This window comes from Melospiza melodia, chromosome 2 (assembly GCF_035770615.1).
Source record: "Melospiza melodia melodia isolate bMelMel2 chromosome 2, bMelMel2.pri, whole genome shotgun sequence".
NCBI lineage: Eukaryota > Metazoa > Chordata > Aves > Passeriformes > Passerellidae > Melospiza > Melospiza melodia.
In genome coordinates, this window is record NC_086195.1 from 80,347,299 (window position 1) to 80,370,944 (window position 23,646).

The 23,646-nt window shown below is 40.6% G+C and overlaps 1 protein-coding gene across 1 annotated transcript in view; it reads right to left on the minus strand.

The window, feature by feature from the left end:
* The window catches only part of LATS2 (large tumor suppressor kinase 2), a 46,898-nt gene that overhangs the window by 17,689 nt on the left and 5,563 nt on the right, over nucleotides 1-23,646 (minus strand). The window lies entirely within an intron of this gene.

Here is a 23,646-nt window from a genome sequence, read left to right on the forward strand (position 1 = left end):
GCTCAACATATTTCCAAACAAATGCCTGTAAAATGAACAAAGTATTTATAACAAGGCATCTCCAGACAAAGAGTGCATATGTAAACACTTCAAGAAGCTCTGATGAACAATTCAAGAGATGCAATCTGTTTAAAGAGAAAACACACATGCACTGCTATGTCCATTTTCAAATCCAATCAGAAAATTTCATCAAACAACTCCTGTTGATGCCTCAGAGAGTGTGTGTATGTACTGACACACACACAGGTATTACATAATGTCTGCACATCTGAGTAGATTATTTCCTTTAAAATAATCTAATTTCAAGTGAGCTCCCTAAAAGCAATATGTAAAAATAAAGAAGACTCTTATTTGTGTCACCAGTCTGATAAAACAAGTAATTCAATTATATTTGCATATACATTTATTGGACCATTAAGCACAACAGGCACTCTGGAAAAGATCTGGAAAGGGGGAGGCTGAAGGAAGCTGGAAGAGGTCCTGCTCCAGGCAACAAAGCTGCACTCTGCACAAAGCTCAAGTGCCATGAAAGAGCAAACAGGCAAGGAAAGAGAGACCACAACACTAGGAATAATAATAAAGTGAGTGAAAATAACTAAGAGCCACCATGAATACCACGAATACCACTTTTCTTTTCTTCCTTTCTTTCAAGTAGTCTGGAAAGGAAAAACAGACGTGAGCTGTTCTCTTCCAGCCAGGACACAGGCATGAGAGGAAGAGGAGCAGGGTGCAGAGAGGAAGGGGAGCAGGGTGCAGAGAGCTTGATCATAGAGGCAACCTAATAGATAGACCTGAGGAGCACTGACAAATAACCTGTTCTCCCTGTCCACACCAGCCTTGGAAAAAGCACATTTGTGTCTGAAAAGCTGATGGCACAAGCCCTCTTTTCCCAAATATTTGGTGAAGGGAGTATACTGCAAACTTAATACAAGATCTGTGGTGATTTACTGCCTACCTCAAAGGCTGTAATGCCCCTTTCTGAAGGCACCTGCTTGCTCCCCCAGCTTTTCAAAGAGCACACACTCCTGATTTAACAATCATACTTGGCTAACAGTAATAGGCAATATTAGTAGTTCCCTGAGTACAGAAAATTCCCTTTCTGGAAAACACACTGCTTCAGATCCCACATCAGCAGAGAGTTGTAAGGAGCGAGCACACAGCATTCCATTTTGAACACATGTAGTACTTGAGAACTATCTATATTCCAAAATTCACAGGGATCAGGTTTACATTAATGATAGAATAAAGGAGGGGGGGAAAAAGTGTATTTGTACATCTGCTGTACTCGAATTATCCCCTAAATGCACCAAATCCTTTCTACCATGATGGCACCCTGAAGCCTTCTGCATTGGGCTGAGCTCTACACAGACACAAGAGAATAATCCTATTTTGAAATGGATTTCTAATTTAAAACAGAGCAAACAATTGTATATAGAGCCATAACTGTTCCTCATTACTCTTAAAGTATGCTCATTGGAGAGCTATTTAAACTATTTAGAGTTCAGGTCTAAGCAAATGACCCATGTGGGTCCATCAACAGACAGAAAGTTGGATAAATCTCTCCCAACCCTTCCTTAGCAATGGAGCAGGAGCACTATTATATGCTAATTCACAAACCTTACAGTGAGGGAAATCATGTTATAAGCAGCATTTACAAATTACTGCACTGGCAGGTTTACATTACAGAGCAGCATGGAGGAGCTTTGCTTACTTCATGCGTGAGTGAATGCACATGCACACACGTGCAGCTGTGTACATAACTCCTTTCCAAAGATCCTATTTTACTTTCCTGAAAACCCACTCACTTTGGTTACAGAAACAGGGAACTTCCCAACCTCTGGACACACTTTGGTAGCAGTTTCAGCCTGGGCTCCAGTTGACTTCTGTCTGGCAGCCACTGTAGAGACCTGTAATCCATCACTCAGTGTTTCAGCCACATGCCTTGCATTAACCAGTGTGGCTTAAAAGCTTCTCCTGATCCCACAAGGCAAGGCACAGCACTATTCATCCACACCTTTAGTATTGCAAAGGTAAGGTACTTTCTACAACAGCTTTAAAACCCTGAGGAAAAGGAAACAGAGGGCAATTAGTAAACAAATTCAGGTATATGCTCATGAATTGTCTCAAACCAAGCACCACTACAGTCTCCTGTAATGTTCACTGAAATCCCTTTCCAGGTTCCTGTTCACATTTTTTAGTAACTTATGGGTGTGATTGCACTCATCATCCCCTTTTCATACCAAGCCAAGCACTGGGCAAACTCTGAGGCTTACAACTAACTCAAAGAACAAGAGTCATCTACCTGGTATCCCAAAGCAAATCCTTGCTACATGGCACAGAAGTCCAAGCCGATGGAGAGTATTTTACTAAGCCTCTCAATTTGAATTTGCATTACTAAAATGTTGAATGCCACACCTCTCATCTCCCTGTTTTCTACTTTCTTTATCCAGCAGTAAAGCAGTTGAGCTGGTGTAAAGAGAAGCAAACAACCATTTCAGCAGCAGCACTGAGCAGCAGAGTTTGCCAAAAGCTAATAGCAGACAACATCAGGTGTTACAGCCTTTATAACTAGGAGGAAGGTAGGCACGGGGCAAGAATCTTCAAATTCTTGGTTCAAAAACCCCACCACCATTTGGTTTGAAATTTTCCTCTGGATTGGCATGATTTACATCCAGAAAGAAACAATGAATCCAGAAACTCAATTTAAAGAGAGAATTTCGCTTGAAAAGACAAGACCAGTAACACACACAGGAAGTATTTTATCAACACTTCTTCATAAAGCACATTGAAGTAATTAGCAGAGCAGGAAAGGTGCTGTGCATGTCACCAATGCAATCAGAAAGTTTTCCTACCAAGAGAATGGGTAGACTTCAGCCAGACTATTTCCTCCACTTTTGCCCTTGTCTGACTCAGCCCAACGAAACATGCAAACTCAGCCAAGAGTGCTCATATTAATACCAATGTAAGTACTAATTTGAGGGTATTAATAACACTGCAGCACCCAGCAAAGAACCTATATAAGTTACTGGAAAAAAAAAAAAAATCATAGCAAGCTACCTTCAGGAGTTTATTGATTCCACTGGAATCTCACTAAGTCTCAACACACATAGAACATAGCAAAGAGCCTTGCTCAGAAGGCATCTTCAAAGTTGAGGTAGAATTGAGCCCAGCCTTGAGGGAAAGGTGCAGCACACACCAGAACAACATAGTTGTTTCCAGAAGGGTGCTCCAGGACAGCTTCATGGCCAGTCATGTGCCAGGATCCTCATATATGAAATCTGGCCATGAATAAGAAATGAATCTTCTACACTGCACTCTGGGAGTCCAAATGAGGGTCCCAACACTCAAGGTGTGCAATCTTAAAAGATAAAAACCAAAACCCCACCTATTCCTGATGCAATGCATTTTAAATTACTAAATACATTAAGATAGCAAATTCCTGCAAAAGCAACACCTTGCTGTGCAAAAGCCAGCTGTCATTTAAGTCTACCCTTGGAATTGGGTTCTTTCATGTTCTTTCTCTCAAGCGGGATATTTTGTGGTATTTTTTTTTTGTATTTACTCTTGGATATTTTGTGCAATTACACTTATTAGCAACCAGGGCATATTTGCTGCAAGATCAGCAGGCAATCCATGCCCTCCTCTAGACCTCCTTTTCACATCCTGAGCTGCGAGAATGGTGGCACGACCCCTTCCTGCTAGCACACGCATCTCCCCCTCTTTTCTTCTCTTCTTTTTTTTCTCTTTTTGTCAGAGACAGCAGTTTCTTACTCTATCAGGGTGAGTAAATCAAGCTGGATAGAACAGCAGTTCAATGAAGGTTTCATGATGAGCTTATTCCTCTTCATTAGCAGCAAGTGATGTGTTTGCTAATTTTATTGCTCACGCATTAGCAAAAACACGTTTGGCTGGCATTACATTTACAATATGCTATTTGTGTATTAAAGCATTTCTTTTCAGTGGCCACAGACACCAAGATGAGGGCTTCCTATTGCTTTTCTTTATACTAAAAAGATACATATCTATTGAGTTATGTAGAAAACAGGATTTTCACAGATATTCACAGACTTTACAAATTATTTTTAGACACATTGGATATGAGGAACTTGTAAACAGGATATTTAGACTCAGCAAGATGAGTTAGGAAGTTTACTGTCCAGGAATAAAGCCCCAAAGCATACAAAAGAATTGTGTCAAAGACTGGAAATTGTTTTTGTGCTGCCAGAGACAGTTGTTACCCACAAAGTTACATAGTGCTACAAATTTGCAATGCATCAGTACTTTTATGGCATTTCTCCATATTCAACTCTACACATTGAATTTTGTACCTCTTCCTGTTAACAGTGCCTCTGCCATTTTTAATGAGCGCTACCTACTTAAGGCATTACAAAATTTCTTTTACTTCAAAAGATTTTAACATTTAAAGAGTGATATTCCTCTACCTGCTTTTTCTTGTAGGTGGTTTGTTCAGTTTTAAACCATTAGAACTTTGAAGCATTGTTTTAAAGCCTCCAAGACAAGGAAAATTCAAGTGAAGGCAGCAAACTTAAACAGTCTGTTCATATTCAAGGTCAAGTACTAATAATTTTTCAAACAAGGTTCCAGAGTACTCTTGATATGGCCTTTAGAAGTTTATGAGAGTTTGGCTCCCCTACTTTTTCTTTGGGGAGTACTTTAAAAGAACTTACAAAACCTCCAGGATACCTGGCTGGAATGCATTACCAGTGAACTGTTCTCTCCTTTGAGGATTTGTACCACAATGGGACCCCAACAGACAGCAAGCAGTAACGCAGAGTCTAAAATAAAGAATATATCTGAGAAACACAGCTCTGCTGTGAGACAAACGAAGGCCACTTTCTCCCTCAGCCTCCCAGTGCAACACAGCACACCTCACGTGACTGAAGCAACATCTGTGTTTTATCTTGAGATAGGATTCCTAATATTTTTCTGTAGAGACACATACACACACAGAGAACCCAAGCGCTGTGCAAGGCAACTTGCCCTGTATTTATTGTTCAGAATAGGAAGAGGGAAAACTTGTACATAAAATACTATTTTTTAAAATTTTCTTGGCATTTTGAATTTCATGTGTTAATTGTAATGCTATCTTTCTTTTTTCCTACCCAAATTCTCATTCAAAAACATAAAAAGGCATTTGTTCAGTTTTTAACATTTTAAAATCAATATGCTCAATCCAGTAATGCAATATACACTGCACTAGGGATCTCATTAGACATTTTCCAGAAGTCTCCATGCAGCTCTTGACTAAGTTTCATTAACTCTATAAAATACATATATATAACTACAGCTCCAAAAGTAAGAACTGTTAAACAGCACTGACTGGCATTTAATGATTTTCAAGGCTACAAAAATATCTCTTTGTACTAAACGCCTCATACGACTCAAAGTTACCACAGCTTTCTGCAGTTGCAAGACAAGACTCTCAAATCTACCAATGCTAGAGGCAAAAAAAGAAAAAAAGAAAGAAAGAAAAAAACCCTCAGTCAGATAAAATATCTTAAGGTCCAGCTTTTTACATGTAAAGCAGCCGCAGCAAAATTATTCACATTCTTAGCACATAGCTGACCAGGACAAGATTCCACAGAGAGGTAAACAATTCCCCCAAGAGAGCAGCTGCATCTTCTTCAGACTGGGAGCTACAGGGGGGGAGGGAGAAGTGCCCACTGAGGTCCCCAAAAGTGGTGAGAAACATGAAGAAAAGACTACTTCTGCTCGGTGATAATGCTTCACTCCACTGCTCCTTTACTGAGCTTCTTGAGAATAGAGAAGTGTTGAAATAAGTAAACAAATAAATAAATGAATGAAAAATAAATTGAAGCCAGTTAGTAACACAGGCTTTAATTAGTGTCCTAGAAGAACACTGTAAGCAGGAATCCAAGTTCAGTTCAACACAGAGGAGTGGGGGATAAATATTAGATAGTGTTGAACAGAATGGAAAGGAACTAAAACAGCTAAGTCTCCAGCTTTGCTTTTATTGTGCAATTATTTTCAAAAGTACACATGACAGTATAAAACTATTTCTTTCTAGGTTTCCACATTATCTCTGAAATTGTCCTTTTTTAAATAGTTTCTTTTTCTTTAACAATATCTTTACTCAGTTCACCTCACTGTTACTTCTGATGGCTACCAGCCAAGTGGCACACTTCAATAGTCAAGACACACAGTCCTGAAGAAGCATCTTTCTCACCCTGCTCCATTTACATGCAAAAGCTGTGAGATGTATTTTGGCTTGTTGTAAGAAAAGAAATCCTCTGGGAAGATTCTCCTCAATGCCATCTCCTTTCTCAGAAACCAGCCATGAGCCATCAATGAAATCAGCGCAGCAATGTAGAAAACAACCACATCACTACATTTAGCATTCATAACTCACTGTTCACATACCTGTTCCAGCTGCAAGTGTGTTGGCAGAAAACTATTTCTGTCTTGTCCCTGGCTGCCTGTCACTTCTCCCTGTGCCCGATGTATCCCCTGCTTCCCTCTTGCCTGACCACACTTGCCACCAGAGCCAGCTGGGTTAGCACAGACCGGTGATCCAGCTGTTGAAGCATTTTGCCCCACGACAGCTAGGGTTAACTCCAGCAGCAGCTCAGCTGGGGCAGTAAGACCTCACCACAGGAGCAGAGGAAGAGTAAGATAACACAGCATGGAGCAGATGGGCCTCCCTGGAGCACAGCTGGAAGGAGGAGAGCATGTGAGTGCAAGGCTGAGATTTCTCTCAGCATTTCCTCTGATGGTGGTTGACAGCCAAGGCAGCTGCCACCACTCTCTACTTCTCTGCTGCTTTCTGTGCCTCCCCCTGTCATACCCCTCAATTGTGCTCCTGCCCCTCCCATCATCCTCAAAAACTTATTTTTAACCTGGATCACTTCTCTGGTCTGTCACTGCTCAGCTCCACAAACACTGTGCTGGCACAGCTCGCAAGAAGGAACTGGGGAGAAGCAAGAGGGAACATGGGTGCCTCTGGCAGCAACAACAAAAGCTGCTCTCCTGGAAATGCAGCCCAGGAGTCTCCTCTACTTCCTTCACACCAGCCTACAAACTTCCCAGGTGAAAGGAATATGCTTGTGATAGCTCAGATCATAAGGTTTGTTTTGTTGTTTTTTTTTTCTTTTTGCCTCTGCGCTGCATTAAGTGCAGTATTTCATATGTTGGTATCATACTAAGTTTAACAAGCTAATCCGTCCCTTACTTGTGCAGTTATCACCTAATATTTCAAGGCAAAACTAGGACATTTTTCAAAAATACATTTGATCATTTAAAAAGATATAGCCAAGGGGAAACAGTCTTACATGACAGGCTATAAATCAACATGTTAGACGAGTAATTTTAAACCACAGAAGAAGGAAAAAAAATCTCACTGTATCAAGCCAATAAAAACCTTCTAACACTCTAGAATATATTGGACCTATTCCACAACAACTATATTTCTTATGAAAATACAGTATTTTGAACTCTAGAGAAGTCTGAACCTCATTAAACTGAAACAAAGGAGAGAGAGGAAAACAGAGCAGAGGACATGATTCTACTCACCTTCAAAACTGAAGTCTGAGGAGGGAGTTTGAGAAGGTTCAAACAGATATATTCTCTTGAATAAGTCACTTAGTGTTGACACATTTGCTTAGTAGTTCCCAGTAATGCTGGCAGGGGATCACTATTCCTCACCTCTCTCCTTCAAGCCTTTACTCAAACTTCTAGGAGACTTATTTTCCAATGCTTTCAACCTATATAATTTGATAGGAGAACTGCCAACTGTTTTTCATGCTTCATTACTACTATTAAGTTCAATACTTGGCCCAGTATCATTTTGATAAATGTTCACTGATGACACAAAGCTGGGAGGAGTGGCCAATACCCCAGAGGTCTGTACAGCCCTTCAGAAGGACTTTGACAGGTTGGAGAGAAGAGCAGAGAGGAACTGTCTGGAATTCAACAAAGGCAAATGCAGAGTTCTACACCTGGGGAGGAATAACCCCAGGCACCAGCACAGGCTGGGGGTGACCTGCTGGAAAGCAGCTCTGTGGAGAAGGACCTGGGGGTCCTGATGGACACCAAGCTGTCCATGAGCCAGCAGTGTCCTCGTGGCAAAGAGAGCCAGTGGGATCCTGGGATGAAAAGCAGTGCCAGCAGGTAGAGGGAGGAGATCCTGCTCCTCTACTCTGCCCTAATGAGGCACATCTGGAATGCTGTGTCCAGGTCTGGGCTCCTCAGTACAAGAAAGACACAGAGCTCCCAGAGGGGGCCCAGCAGAGGGTTACAAAGATGATTACGGCAGCCAAGCATCTCTCCTGAGTACAGGCTGAGGGAGCTGGGCGGTTCGGCCTCAACAAGAGGAAACAGAGGGGACCTCAACAATGTATATAAATGTATAAAGGGAGGGGGTCAAGAGGATGGATCCAGGCTCTTCTCAGTGGTGCCAAGAAATAGGACAACAGGCAACAGGCAGAAACTGCTGCACAGAAGTTCCACTTGAACATGAGGAGGAACTACTTTACTGTGCGGGTTACCGAGCACTGGAGCAGTTTGCCCAGAGAAGTTGTGGAGCCTCCCTCACTGGAGATATTCAAGGACCATCTGGACACAATCCTGTGCCACGTGCTCTAGGATAGCCCTGCTTGAGCAGGGAAGTTGAACCAGATGACCCACTGTGGTCCCATCCAACGTGACCCATTCGGCAGTTCTGTGAAATTCTTATCATCATCAGCATTGTTATTATTAGAGCCCATACTCAGCTGCACAAATACTATTTAAAGGCAGCAGTGTTTCTTCTAAGATCTTTAAGGGTGCAAACATTAAGAAACAAAAAGAGACAAGTTATCACTTTCCTTCCTTGAGAGAAAATATTCTTAAAATTGAGGTCTACAGCAAAACCACAATGAGCAATATTCTTTTTGAGTATTTCAGCAGCAAAATGAAAACTGGCCAATGCTTCAATGAGGTAACAAGCACAACACTACATGGCATGGGAGGGAGGATTAGTAAGACAGAGTTTTGGAAACTAAGACTCAACAATGTGCAGTAGTGCACAGGTGAATATCTTGATTTCTGCATGAAGTAAAAATAATTCAGTTTCTCTGCACCTGTTTGACAGAGCTGCCAAAGGTAAGGACGTATGCCTGGTTAGGCAGGCAATCAAATTTCAACTTCCTAAACTTGCCCTCAGACAACTGGGTGGAGACAGTCCTCCTACTGATTGCTAATCTGCAAGCATGTTGCCAAGTACTGTTATATATGTCCCTGCATCAGACCACACTGTAGGTTCATGGGAAGATCTGTGTTTGTATTCTTCAAACGTGCCAAGCACAAAACAAAGCTAAGCCTCCATGATGATGATACATGGAGATGGTCCCCTGTATTTTGATGATCAGGTTCACTCTACACTGAGAGGTCATCTTAGGGTAGTTTCTACAGTCCCAGAGAAATGGTCTTTCCACAATTCCACTTGGGCTTCCAGCTGTGTGCACACTGCCTTGGACAGTGCTGTGAGATGCAGAATCACAGATGCAGTTGCTCCAGAACAGCAGTGTTCAAGCAGTGCTTCCAAGGCCAACATCTGCTTCCTGTAACAGGCATTGTAACTGTCTATTCCTCTTCTCCAAGGCATCCATCAGCATTTAAAATTCTTGGCATTATGGTTAATTACTTTTAATCAAGCTCTGCAGTGTCTGCCACCACCTTCAGAGACTAACCAGAGGCCAATGACAGGCAGGCTCCGAAGTATGTGCATACATATATATATACACACACACATATATACAAAACTATGTGTGAAAACCTGAATTCAGGCATGTTTTTCCATAAATGAAATGTGTAGGATTTATGTTTCAGAACATGCAGTAGCTGAGGTTTTTGGAACTATCCAAAGTACTGCCTTGCAAGAGAAAACAGTAATATAGCCATAGAAGTTCCATATGTAGCCCATTACTTGAGTGACTATAATGATTCTTATATATCAATTTTAAGAGTCGGTTTTTAGCTTGCAGCTTTTCTTTGCAAAAGTTTAGAGCCAGGAAACTAGAGCAGAAGTACCCTAAACTGTAATAATCTGACAGCTGAAATTTTAAATGGGATCTATGTGCTAAAAGCCAAATGAGCTTTCAGTGAGTATTACAATGCTCCCATCTAAGCAACTGCTCCGCCAAGGGACTTTGCATTCTTTCCAACCTGAAATGTATGGACTGGGCCATCCCACCAGCTGACTACTCATTTATTCCTGCCCTGAACATCAAGCCTTTTTTTCAGCCCAACCTCAAGGTGTCCTCTTGTAGAAAGTTAAATACAAAGACAGTAAGAATGACAGAGATCTCTATGCAAACAATAAAACCACTGAACATCATTATCCTTTCATCTTTTCTGCATTGCAGCCTTCTCACATTTCTACCCTAGAAAAATCAATCCAGCTTGTAATGTCTTCTGGGTAGAGACCTCATTTTTTACAGCAATGTTGCACCAAACAGCTTTATTCCAATGTCAGGGTGAAATGGTGGCTTTTTATTTGATTATCACTGCAATGCAAATGTGAAATCCAAAGCGAATAGTAAAACTCTTGTTAGCCATTTACACTGGTAATACCATCCATACCACACTGAAGTTTTACCAGTTTCTAACATGCAGGTCATAAACCAAAGATCTTGTTCTGCTAGGAAAGGTATGATCATTTTTTTTTTTTATAATGTCATTATAAATGCTTGGAAAATTCTGTGAACACTGACAGCATAATTAGGAGAGGAAAGAAGGAAAATACCAGGTAAGCTACAAGTTACAAGAATATCTTGGCTGGTTATTATAACTGGTTATTCAGTCATGCATGTAATCTGAAATCCAAGTTACCAATATTAAAGAGATTTGAACATACCTCATTTAAGGCCAAAATCCGTGCCAAACCCTAAGTCTAAGTAAATGGACTTAGCATGTGTGTGTACTGGTGAAACAGGAGGATTCTTTTATTGCTCAAAATAGGCAGCAAAACTCTGGCCCGATGAAATCACTAGGAATTTTACAGCTGATTCCAGTGAGGGCAGAAATTCAGCTCAAGAATCTTCATATTCCAGCATAGTGGGGCTGGGGGTACGATCCCAGTCTACATGCATAGTGGATCTGAAATCCCAAACACATTCCTCTTCTTTCACACTACTTTCACAAAACTTCCTCATCTCACTGCATTCTGCACAGTGGTGCTCAGAAAACAGACAGGTTCTGAGCAGATTGTGCAGGCAAAAATTCACTTTTTGTCTTCTGACCGAAGCAACCAAGGTGGACCCCTGTTGTTGCAGGTGGGGTCTGAGGAAGGAGGACACTGTTACTCAGTAGCTGATGAAACTAAAAGACCTTCCCCCACCCCCCTGCAGCACTTCCTGCAATGCTCCATACACTAAAAGTCATATAACACTACAAGCTGGATCACAGCTCAGTGCATTCCACTGCACTTTGTCACGCTTCCTTGACCGATACTATGCCAAAAATTACTAGCTTTAACAGTTCTCTGGTGAATAAAAGAGCTTTTGCAACTCTGAAACAGAGCTGAGTTTTTAATTCATGTTAAATCTGCTTTTCTGTTCTGAAGGAACATTTTTAACGCTGACTGTAATTCCCCTTCTGTGCTCTTTTTACTTCTGTAGTGACTTTTGTGAAGCTAAAGGAAAAATTCAAGCTGACTAATTTTAAAAGCCTTAAAGGGATTTCTAGAATACGCCTGAAGGAAGTAAAAATATGACCTAGCAAAAGACAAAGATGAAAAAGATCCACATCACATTCATATAAATTTAGAAATACATGGCCATAAGATTCACAAGAAGGCTACTATAGACAACAAAACCCAAAGTACAGCTGCCAAGTGAGCGCAATCTTGGAACAATACAAGACTGCTCCTGCAAACATCTACTCAGATACTCTTGCAGTATAGAACTATGCCCTAAGAAACTTTCCTTTGTAATCTTTTATGCAAAACTCATGCCTACAGTTACCAAAACAACCTGATTATGAGAAAACTGTAAAACAAACATGAGCACTTAACAGAATAAAATGCTCATTATGGCAATGTTTGACTCCTCTCAAAAATACCAGCATGATGCATGTGCACCCAAAAAAGGGATCCTGCCTCCCTCCAAGCCAGTTAACTTTGCTCAGCAGATCAAGAACTGTCGTCTGCTCCAGCCCATTTTTGGAACAGTGGGTTTCACTATCCAACCCCATCTCCAGGCTGACCTGGAAACATGCCTGCCCTGATTCCTCCTTGCATATGGAAACAATAAAGCTATTTTTACATGAAAAGCAAATCCTTTATTTTCTTAAAAACAAGAACGACCTTTGCAACAAGCACAGAAGCCAGGCGTTTCAAGTACAGGAGGGTGTTACCTGAAAGTACAAAAAGCAATTAAGCCCTGTGGAACAGAGCATGTGGGCAGAATGAGGGGTTAAGCATGACTTTAGACAGCAAGCAAACAAAAAACTTAAAAGAGGGTGGGAGGGAGGAATGCAAGGTAACCTGGAGCTCTTCAATTCAGTAACCTGAGAAGGTGGGGAGAGCACCTCTGCAGTGACCCCCACTAGAGCCAGGAGCAGGCACACACTGGGGGATCTCTGGTGGGAACCCCACACCGCTCTCCCTGGTGTGCAGGGAGCAGTTCTGGCTCAGGCTGCTGCTTCTCCCACCCTGCAGAGTGGAAGAGAAGGGCTTTCCCAACACCTGAGCATGATCCTTTCAAGCCAGATATGCCAGTTAAAACAACCAGTTTACTATTAATGGTTGAGCTCAGCACTGCCACCTTTGAGACCCAACTGCCATTGCCCCTCAAGTAAATGTCAAATATCATCTCTGCTCACACACCCAGTTCCTGCTTTTTAGCAGGAGCTTCATCCTTGTTATGCTTCCCATTTCCCATTGGCCCTCAGCATTGTCAGATATCACCACTCTCCTGTCAGAGTTTAAACCTCAACAGCAATACTTCCTCCCTCTATCCATTAGCTGCCATGATCTGTGAGTCAAAAAAAAAAAAAAAAAAAAAAAAAAAAAAAAAAAAAAAAAAAAAAAAAGAAAAAGAAAAAAAGCCTCTTCTCAGACTGGGAAATCACAAAACTACTATGTGAATGTGGCAAAACAAACTAGCTCTCTGTTTAGGGGCAGGAGTTTCCCCAAATTCATAGGCTCAACAGTTTCTGTGCAAGGAGGGCTCCACTAGTTTGACTCGTGGCTTGGTCTGAAGTAGGCAATGGTCCTGCTTCTCTAAGTTCATGGGAGAGAGGAGAAGGAAGTTAATGCATGGCAGAAACTAAAACAACTGGCCTGCTCCAGCTAGATGGAGATGCTGTGCTGGTGCTACAGCTGTTGCTGTTTGCTGTGTAGGGCAGGGTGAAGACTGAGTTCATACTCCACTACACAGTGGTGAGCTTGGGAGCACAAACCCTCTGGCCCAAAGCAAGAAATAGTTCTTTGAAAAGAACCAAAAAATCCTGCTAGGTATGTAGCATGGCTATTTGCTTAGAATAGTGCTTTTGGAGGTGCTGAACACATAGCAGAACACTCTGACCTTGCCAGGAATCTGTGAGAAGGCAGCTCTGCCTGCAAAGCAGAGCTGTGTCCCAGACTCTCCCTCCTGAGCAGTGGTGCTCCAGGCTCAGGGACAACAGATTGTCCCTGGCAGCAAATCTGAGCACCCATTTCTGCCTGAGTGAGGAGCAGGGCCTGCAAGAGCAAGTTCTCAACCTCCACCAGTTTCTAACACTTTGAAATCACTGAGAAGTTCCTGCAAAAATCTGTTGCAAATGATTTTACAGTATTATAAAGTAATACTGAAAAAATACTTTTTCTAGTTACTTTCATGTGGTTAAGAGCCTTGAAGGTTCACTTCTCAGCAAACAGAGAGATGAGGGGCGGGGGGAGGCACACCAACGCAAATGAAAATTCTTGTGGTTTGCTTTCAAATTTGTTGGCACTTTCCAGTAAGGTCCTCTTGTAGCATGGGCAGCTGGCGTGCCACGTGTCCTGGCTGACACTGAGACTTTTGCCCACTTGTAGATTCCTAGGCTCCAGGTCTTCAATTTGCACTGCTGAACAATGCACCAGTAGCTTCTGTCCACTATTTGCACAATTGCAACACCACACATTTCACAGGTTTGTCATAAAACACCTTCCAGAAAGCACTCAATGGACATAGTGCTTGTATTAAGGACCATAATAAAAAGATTTTCTAAACAGAAGGGATGGCCAACATGCAAGAAATTATCACCGGAAGGAGATGGAAGTGAGTTTCCAGCATAGCAACTGCTGAAGAAAAATTCCACCCTGCTCCAGCACATAGCCAGCAGGTTGCTACCATGTCTGGACAGCACAGATCACATGGGCAATCAGGGGATCATCTAAAATACAGAGATCATCTGAAATAGAATCAAACTGTGCTGCACAACCAGAAAAAACAGGCTCCACCAAGGTGTAATGCATATTGTTTGGAGCACTCATTTGGAGCCAGGACAAAACCAGCCCAATATGGAGAGAATTTATCTTGATTCAAAGGTCTCTGTCTTTTGACCACAACTTTTTATATTTTTAATTGATACAACCAGATTTTTTTTTTAATGGGGATACCCCACACAAATTAGTATTTCAAAGATTCCAATTACATTGATTGAATGGGATTTTATGCATCTTTATCAGGCTGACATCTGGCAGGATGGTGGAATGAACACAGCAACTGTGGCAATGCTGGAAGAAAAGCATGAATGGGACAGGTGGCTGGTTTAAGCATAGCCTATGAATTCCTGCCACTGAATGGAAGAAAAGATGCAGAAATGAAAACACACAGGGTGTGCTGGCAAAGTCACATTACAGTTGCATCTATAATTCTTTAACATGTCACACCAAATTTTTTTATATTTAAGACTGAAGTCTATAAAAGAGTTATTCCTTAGTAGTTTGCAATTATAAAAAAAATAAATAAACTCATTTAGGGTATTCAGAGGCACATAGAGAAAGGCCCATAAGAGGTGTTGGATATTAGTCATTCAAACCAATGGAGCAGAAAAAGCAGTGCAATAGGACAACAGGTAAAGAAAGGAAGGTATAGACTTGAAGAGGCTGGAAGATAAGAACTGATACAGGGGGAGAACAAAACAAAACAAACAGGGAGGGAATGAAGCTGCAGATCAGCAACAGTGATCTCTAAGTTTCAGCTGACATTTGCCTTGAAATAACCCCCATCCAACAGATTCAAATAGTGGATAAAATCCAACCATAGCCATACAAAGACTTTTACAGGAGTAATTTTACACTGCTAGCTCTCCTTCTAGAGTCAGTCTCTTTACAGGGCAGAAACTTAACCATATTATCACCCAGTAGCAGCAGCCTTCTTTCTAACATTTTATGCATGTGAGGTGCCAGACCTTTGGAGGCTTTGGATTAAATGAGCAATTTACAAACCTTGTGTTAGAGTAATGAAGGATACAGAAAAGGAGGATAATGAAGGGTACAGAAAACAGTTACAAAATGCTTGGTCATTCAAGCAATATACATTTAAATCCCACCATTTTCCCAATTCCCACTGTGTTTGTATTTCTCTAAGTGCATAACTGACTGTGTGTGTCACAGTAAGTTTCACACATGCACACATACACTGATAACAATTAAAGACAAAGCAATGGCACAGGACAGTTATTTCCACAGACTGTCCTTGCCATGGCCATTACCTGATTCACAAAGTTACAGGTACACAGTGTTCTTCAGCTTCAGCCTTCTGAAAATTAACTGACCTAGAAATAATTTTTTAAAGTATTTTCATATCCTCTCTCATTCTTTTTATCCTTCACCTCCCTAAGGAAATATTTTTAATTACTCAGATTCACTCAAAATGAAGAGCACAAGTTTCTCATCAGGAAAAATCCATCTCTTACACTGCAGGGAAGCAGAACATAGCCACAAACATAAGAATATTGTTTCCTTAGACTGAAAAAGAAATCCTCAATGCAGTACCAAATCCTGTGGATTAAGTTCTTCACAAACAGCTGGCACTGGGCAGACACTGCAGTCTATATCCCAACACATACATGCGCACATGCACTGCTTGTACGAAACCAAATTTCTGTGTGTCCATTTGTAACCCAGAAGTTCCTTGTGAACTGCCAGTGACTGCCCAGATGGCAGGACAAGTCCATTAGGAACAAACCAGTTTTGCTGTGCTGCAGCCATAGCTGGGAGACCCCATCAAGATCAGAGCTGACAGAACCACCTCCACAGAAGCTGCCCAGTAACATAAAATCAAAAATATTCCTATCAGCAGCAGTATTTTGGGTGACATGCAGCAGATGTGTAGAGCAGGCAGACAGCAAGAGTTTGACTGACTGACTTTCACCAGGCTTTTATTAAAGCATCTTCTGGAGATGGGAAACTGGGATCCCTCTTAAGCCTGGACAACATGAGACTGCTACTGCTAGGATGAGACCATAGACCACAATGCCACAGCAAATTCAGCCTCTAATTTGGTAATCAGAAGCATTGGTAAATTTAATTTTTTTCCCCCCAAAAATAGGGAATTATAAAAACTTAGAAATAAGGGCCAGCATTTCCCACTCTAAGCCTCAGCTCCAAGCAACATAATGTCAGATCTAATCTACACTCACAATTAGGTTATGAACATAAGCAGAAGGAATGAAAGAAGTTAGATGTATTTCACATGCTATACACATAACCTACATAAGTCTAAAGCCCAAGTTAACACAAACATTTGTAGCTTTAAGCAAACAATGATCATGTGTCTGTCCCTGCTTGATTTTACTAGTGCAAATGGCATTTATTCCAGCAGTACTTGACTGTGGAACATCTACTCTATAGCTAGAGTAGCTATAGCCACAGGCAGTTGTAATACACTCAGAATTCTTGCCAAGGTCAAATAAAGGAAAACCTGGGTCTAACCAGCTGTTTCTTAAGAGTGATTCAAGGCAATGGTAGGGAATTAATGGACATATCCACTACATGAGAAAAACAGCAGCTGGCACCACCAAGTAAAAAGATTTGAAGGGCTCTTTCACATCTCTCTTCACCTACTTCAGACAGCACTGCATGCAAGCATTTGCAAGTCAGAGACAGGCAGCACCAAGAAGCAAAGAGTGCAAGTACTGAAGCCTGATTTATGGAAGATTAGGGGGACACATGGAAACACACATGGCACATGGACGTTCTCTAGGAGCTGACACTGCAAGCAGCTGCCGAGCAGAATTTGAATGCTGGGCCCATGGGAGCACCAACAAGCTGTGGTCTGCTTGAGATGGGGCTACAGCAAGAAAAAACGGAGGAAAAACAAATGTAATTGTATGTTATGTCTATTTGCCCATGCTTTAGGAAAAAGAAAATAATTTTTTTTAAAAATCACTCCACAGAAGTATGGCACACACCTGAGTATCACATGAGTGGCAAGGAATTTTTATTTTCATTGTACTGACATTTAATTAGCAGCTTTAACGTAAATTTTTAATTAGTTTAGTAACTACTAAAAAACATTCCTAGGTTGAATTGAGTTCATAATGCATACCTTGACCTACCCCTAAAGACAACAGCATGCAAAAGTCTTGTATCAAGTCCTTTTGCTGAATCTCTAAGTTTAAAAGTGCCATTCAATTTCTTTAAGAAAGAAAAGAATCCCCACAGACCAGCAAAAAACACCCCACATTCCCCTTCCAATGCAGAGATGCTATTTTTCAGTCTCAGTATAAAATATAAAATAACATTGATTCCTTTGAGATACTAAAGCTGAAAGAGCAGCAGAGATTTAGGCTGAGAACAACATAAAAAATGCAAAAGGAACTGTTACACCCTACTACAATTGTGATATCAGCTTCCTGTTAGAATAATAATGGCAATCTTCACCTTTGGTCACAAGGGCTTTTTATTCAGAGACCGAAGTAAATGCTTATGCAGATTTTTTAGTGACTGTGAAGAAGTCATTTCCTTTCTCACAAAAAAAAAATTAAAATCTATAGCTCAAAATTCTACTGGCAATTAAACTTTAATAAATACAGTTTAAGTATCTAGTGCAAGTTAATCCAGTACCCTGTTATAGCAAGATACAATTTTATATTTTTACATTAACTCCCAAGCTTCTAGAATGTTTATCTCATATGAGGAATAGGAAAGTTTAAGATAACTCAAGATTCACAAGTTTAAGATAACTCAAGATTTATCTACAGCTGAAGTCTAGCATCTGATTCCTGTCCTGTCATTTCAAACACAATCCTACTACAAAGATGTAATTTATTCTATAGTTTGAGAAAGAAGAAAAAAGACTAAGAAGAATTAAGGGCAGAGTTTAAAATATTCTTCTTCAGTACAATATTACTGCCCAGCTGCCAAATCTTGTCATGCGAAGGAGAACACACCATCATTTACAACTGTTAATAAATATTTCCACCACCACAAAAACTCAAGGGAAAATACTTTTCTTCCTTCTGCAGGACAAGCATATTCCAAGCCACGCTCACACAGAACAACACCAAGAGCACCTTCTCAAATACATTGTGGGAGCTGTGTCCTGACACAGAGAATCTAAGTATGCTCACTAAGGCAGTACCATCAAGAAGTGACAGAAACATAGGAAGATCGGAGACAAGAGAAAGGGCTTAGGAGAGAAAGGTGTCAGAAGCTATCAGCTGAAGAGCAATCTCCACCTCTTGCTTTCAGCCCCTGGAAAGCTATGACTCACTTTTTTTTCTGAAGAACTCAAATGACTTAAGTTGCTAACCTCAGGCATATTAGTGGGGAAACACATTCCGTTACATGCTTTGACAGAAGAACACTGCATTTCACTGGAAATCTCTCAGAAAGACTGAAACAAAAAAGGGAGGTTAGAAAGAAAAAAGTGTAAGAAAAGGTTATGAAACAAGCCCTCAATACACCTAGTAAAGAGAAGGCAGAGTGAACAACTTACTTTCAAATGGTGGATGCAAATGGAACACCCAAGAGACTGTTGGCCTGAATTATCAGATCTATTTCAGTTGCTAAAATAAAACCTTTCTCCTGCATTCAGCAGTGAGTGTCCTCATTTGAACATCCCTTTTTTCCTCCCTGTAACCCAAAATACTTCTACAAGCAGCACAGCTTGTAATGACTTGCACCACATTAGCTCAGCTGGTGAGAGCATGGTGCTAACAACACCAAGGGCACAGGTTACATCCCTGTATGGGCTATTCACTCAAGGGCTGGACTTGATGATCCCTGTGGACTCCTTCCAATTCAAAATATTCTGTGATCCTCACCTTTAAAGTATGTCCCACAGAATAACCCAGGCAATCTTGTAACAGCTCAGTCATTTTTCATTAACCAAACAATCTGGACTGAAAACATCCAGAAGATGACTAAGATGTTCATCCTTGAGGTTTTGGTAAACAGCTGGGCAGGCAAAACTCCTAACACAGGTAAAGTTTACTCAAGCAAACACAAAATTTTGTTACAGGACAGGCCAGTGTTATGAAATTAGTTCTCTTACTTGCTATTACAATTTTTGCTGTCCTTCACTTAAAGGCAAGTTGTCTCTTTAGACATGTCCTCTTAACAAATACATCACAACATATATTTTACTACAGCAAAGCTTCAGCAAGTCTGTTATCAAAACAAAACTCTACACTGTATCTGCTTCCTGTCATCACTCCAACATTATGGTGAAAAGTCCTACTGCTCAGTAACACACTTCTTGATGGCACAAGGATCATAGGTGGACAAGCATGACCTATACAGAACAGGAAGAACAGAATACTAGTTCTATATGCTAAATGCAAAAAAAAAGGACTTTTTGCCCAAGCTCTATTTGGCAGAACAGAATTTCCCTCACTTGAAGAACTGCAAATATTTGTTCAAATTGAGAGAAATACTTTATCCCCCATTCTCAAAACCTGAAACCAATCAGCATTCCCAAATCAGGGTAGAATCTTTGCCAAACGGGTTCAATAAAAAGAAGGCAAGCCATGATGAAGAGACTGAAAGAATCCTGGAATGCAATAAGGAATTTAAGGGAAAAAAAAATAAAGAAACCAAAACCCCCACCCCACTTCTACAAACTGAATCTCATTAATTCAGCATAACACTGATGACAAAGTAGTCAGTTTGATATTCTTACACACATTATTGCACCATTCCATTTTATTGAAAGACACTACAATTAGTGGAAAGATCTTGCCCTTCAAAATATCCTGATATTGGCACGGGGAGGGCACGTTTTACTCCAGATATTTATAAAAGCCTCTGGAGAAAATGAAGCAGAACTTCCCCACTTCACATATTCATAGCTGTACAGCAGATAGCATGTTACTGGCAGTATGTAGCCTGTAAAAAATCCTAAAACATGATTTTTTCTTAAAAATAGCTGCCCAAACAAACCATGTCTAGAAATCTTCGCCCAGAAAAGGCACCCTTTGCTCAAAGGAAAGTTTGCTTGAGGGAAAGAAAAAAAAGCCCACAAAAGTGACAAGTGTGTAACATTCCACAGTTCATCTAGAACTGCTGCAGCCCACTCTAAATTACAATGTCAGTGGCTGTTTATGCTCTAAGGAAGTGCAGTAAGTACAGTACAGCCCATTCAGGTTGTTGGAATGCCACTGATCATACACTCAATTGCATCTATTCATTAGAAACACTCAGCCCACAACAGCAGCTGCTTTTACCACCACACCCCAAACACCACCCAGTTGCCCCAGGTGATTCCAGTGGTTTACCAGCCCACAGGACAGATACCCCACACTCTTGTACCCCTACAGTGACTGCAAGTTATCCTTCCAAGCCCAAGGACTTCTATTTACTAAAGAATGGCATATTAGGTGTGCTTTTGGTTTCAAGCTTTTACAATGAAAAAGGTCTGGTCTTTTACAGTCATGCTCTGTGAGTTTCAAAACTATTTAGGCTGCACTAATTATTTTTGATTGAAACTCACTAAATAATTACTGTTGAAAAGATGACTTGAGCAAACAACAGACAAGTTGCTCCATTTGTTTCAGAAAAACAATGACTAATTATGCGTGTTATTTTGGTTTCTATCTCTTAAAAACAAAAAATTATGTAATCGTGGCTTCTTTCAGGTGAACAGTGAAGTCCCCATTAGGTTTAGGGGATGAGATTTCACTATAAAACCAAAAACTACACAATGGCTGAAAAATAGAAATCTTTCTGGAAGAAAACAGGTCATTTAAAAAAATACTGGCAACTTCCTAAGCAATTAAAAAAAAGAGTCTGTTTTCCTATGTAACACCTATGCTGACTGCAACCAAAAGACATGAGAATTTGATATTTACTTCATGAATTACACTGCATTTCATATACTCGTTAAGTCCATCAAGTGGTTTATAATGAACCTCCTGGCTGTGTGGGACTTCACAGAACAAGAGTAAAGTAATAAAATGTTATGTTTCCTTTTTATTTAATAAAACTAATTTCTATTTAATCTTAAAACGTAAGAGTCACTTTAGGCAGAACAGGGAGGTACAAACCCCAGTAAGGAACATCTCTAGTAGGATGTAAAATGGTTGTTTTTAAAATCTATCCATGCTACAGATACATGGAGCTAGTAAGAGCATTAAATAGAAGTATCCTTTTTCTAGCCTCTAAAATTATTTTCCTTTTTAATTGTCACTACTTCCCTTCACCCTTCCAAAAGCCAAAATTGTGACTTAATAAACAGACTGAAGAAGAATCCTGATCCTTGCATGGTGTCCACCACATTTCCCACAAGGTTAGTGTTAATATTCAGTGCTCCATCCAGGACATCAAAAATCATCAGCCCAAACCCAGCTGGAAAATGGAGTTCCAATCAGATCAAACTGAGTGTTATAGCCCTCTACTCCTTCTTCACAGCCTCCTAGAATGCTCATGAATAGAACTTATGACAAAATGCCAGACACTTCAGGATGCTTGCAGCACCCGAACAGCTGATTTGTGTACCATGAAGCAGGATCAGGAGGAGTAAAATTTTGTATTCTGCAGGCTTGCTCTAGTGGAAGGCTCAAGTAGAACATTGGCTGTTCATGGACTGAAATCCTTAACCTCAAAACAGCTTCTCATGGCTTTTGAAAGGGGAAGGTTGGTTGTGGGCTTCAATGCCCATTTACCAACCTCACACAAGCACTGGGTTCATAGGTAAATAAAAACATCCCCAAAGAAACTGAAGCTGCCTTCACGTCTCTGGTAAATCAGAGATCTGTGGCTGCCCACAGGACTACAGAAGATGTCCATGTGGCAGGCATTCAAAGGCTGTGATTCTCAAGCAGGGACAGAGCAGCTTGGGATCACTGATTTAAAACACATCATGATACAAAAGAGTTCAGCGTCTGATTCAGAACAGCTCAGGCACCAGGGGGAAGAGAAGAATCTAGAGGCATTAATCAGGTCTGTCACCCTACACTATGCCATCTCCAAGGTCAGATAACATTCACATCATCTCAAGAAGCTCCACTCATTCACACCCTCCAGGACAGTGAACCTTTATGTGGTCTGGACTCACCCTAGGAAACTCAGCACTTTTATTCACAGGATTCCAGTTTTGAAACCTCTGTTTGGACCTTAGCCAAATGTGACCCTGGTTAAGCACAGACCTGAGTGCCAAACACACCTAAAGAATAGGCCCAATAATGCCATTGCCAGGCAACAAGTCATAGCTAGGGAGAAACAACAAATGGGAGGATGGAAGAATCATGGTCAATGAGGAGGGGCAAAAAAAAGCCCAACCAAAAATGTGAGCAAAATTTAAGGAGCAAAAATCTCCACATCAGAGTCAGAACTGAGTTCAATGCTCTAGAAGCAGCAATACCATTGTATGAACATTGAAGTCAAAATAGCTGAATATATAAAAAAATTTACACACATACTTCATTACACTGCTTTGAATACCAAGACATTTTAACAGGTGTTCAGGTATTTCTGGTTTATACATTGGCTTAACATTTCTGTGCTGTAGTGTGCTCAAAGTACTTTCCAAGATTTCAGCCCAACAAGCCAAGTTCTATGTGTGAACGATTTGTCCCTGTAACCTACCAAATGTGCATTTCCAATCCAGAATCCAGCTGTGCTCATTTAACCTTGGCTCATATGAACAGGGAGTGTTCCCATCCTAAACAGCTAGGGAAATTTAGAGGCTAGAGTTCTAAAAAACACTGTTTTCATGATGTACTAGAGATCAGAGAAAATCCTTAGTTCCTCCAGTTAAATAATTCAGTACAGCATCTTGGTACACTGGACTAGGAAGTGTTTAGTTGTTCTGCAGCACTTCTTATTAGATATGCAATCTACTCTAGCTCTGATTATCTTGTGTAGCATAAACTCTTTGGCATACAAACAGCACTAATTAATATTTATATGGCTCCAGGGAAATGCATACTCTTATAGTGTTTATAATAATGCTTGATGTTAGTTTTGTTATACAGAATCAGAATATAGTCTAGGAGAGTAAAGAGACTCACATTCTGCCATTAGTGAATGGGGGCTAAGTTTTGAAATCAAGGAGATGCTGCTGAATGCACTTTGGTTTTAAATCTCTCCAATTTGTATCAAGGACTATAAATGGAAATGTTTCAGCTTGTCCACAACTTCTATTCAATCGTACAGGGAAAAAAGTGTTCCTACAACACTCAGAATCTGAACCCAAACCAGCATTTTTTCTCTAAAAA